This window comes from Austrofundulus limnaeus, unplaced genomic scaffold, assembly GCF_001266775.1.
Source record: "Austrofundulus limnaeus strain Quisiro unplaced genomic scaffold, Austrofundulus_limnaeus-1.0 Scaffold1630, whole genome shotgun sequence".
NCBI classification, from domain to species: Eukaryota; Metazoa; Chordata; class Actinopteri; order Cyprinodontiformes; family Rivulidae; genus Austrofundulus; species Austrofundulus limnaeus.
The window spans coordinates 41,774-42,903 of NW_013954032.1; the positions used below are offsets into that span (position 1 = coordinate 41,774).

General features: G+C 42.6%; 1 protein-coding gene across 1 annotated transcript in view; it reads right to left on the reverse strand.

Annotated features, from left to right (window-relative positions):
• The window catches only part of LOC106535965 (copine-4), a gene marked incomplete in the record, with an annotated part of 27,189 nt that overhangs the window by 4,878 nt on the left and 21,181 nt on the right, over positions 1-1,130 (reverse strand).

The window sequence follows — 1,130 nt, forward strand, 5'->3', positions numbered from 1 at the left end:
AAACAAAGTAAACAACATACATGTTAACAGATGTAAACAAAGTAAACAACATACATGTTAACATGTGTAAACAAAGTAAACAACATACATGTTAACAGATGTAAACAAAGTAAACAACATACATGTTAACACAGATAAAAAGTAAACAAAATAGAAATTAAAGAGCCTGTTTCATCAGGAGATTTACTTCACACATGAATCAGATTTGTTTGTTTGTTTGTTTGTTTGTTTGTTTGTTTGTTCTCAGGAGGATTTACAGTCTTTAGTTTTACTTTTTAAATCTGCTCTGATCTTTAAAGGCTGTGAAGGTCAGAGGTCAGAGGTCAAAGGTCAGAGGTCAGAGGTCAGAGGTCAGAGGTCAAAGGTCAGAGGTCAGAGGTCAGAGGTCAGAGGTCAAAGGTCAGAGGTCAGATGGAGACATTCTGGACAGCAGCACCAACTGCCCAAACATCTCTCCATGACCTGGAAACAGGAAGCTCTGTGGACTCCTGTCAGATTGGTTCTGATCGGTTCTGATGGGTTCTGATTGGTTCTGATCGGTTCTGATCGGTTCTGATCGGTTCTGATTGGTTCTGATCGGTTCTGATTGGTTCTGATTGGTTCTGATCGGTTCTGATCGGTTCTGATTGGTTCTGGTCAGTTCTGATTGGTTCTGGTCAGTTGTGGTTGGTTCTGGTCAGTTGTGGTTGGTTCTGGTCAGTTGTGGTTGGTTCTGGTCAGTTCTGATTGGTTCTGATTGGTTCTGGTCAGTTCTGATTGGTTCTGATTGGTTCTGGTCAGTTCTGGTCAGTTCTGATTGGTTCTGATTGGTTCTGGTCAGTTCTGATTGGTTCTGATTGGTTCTGGTCAGTTGTGGTTGGTTCTGGTCAGTTGTGGTTGGTTCTGGTCAGTTCTGATTGGTTCTGATTGGTTCTGGTCAGTTCTGATTGGTTCTGATTGGTTCTGGTCAGTTCTGGTCAGTTCTGATTGGTTCTGGTCAGTTCTGATTGGTTCCGGTCAGTTCTGATTGGTTCTGGTCTGTTCTGATTGGTTCCGGTCAGTTGTGGTTGGTTCTGGTCAGTTGTGGTTGGTTCTGGTCAGTTCTGATTGGTTCTGATTGGTTCTGGTCAGTTCTGATTGGTTCTGATTGG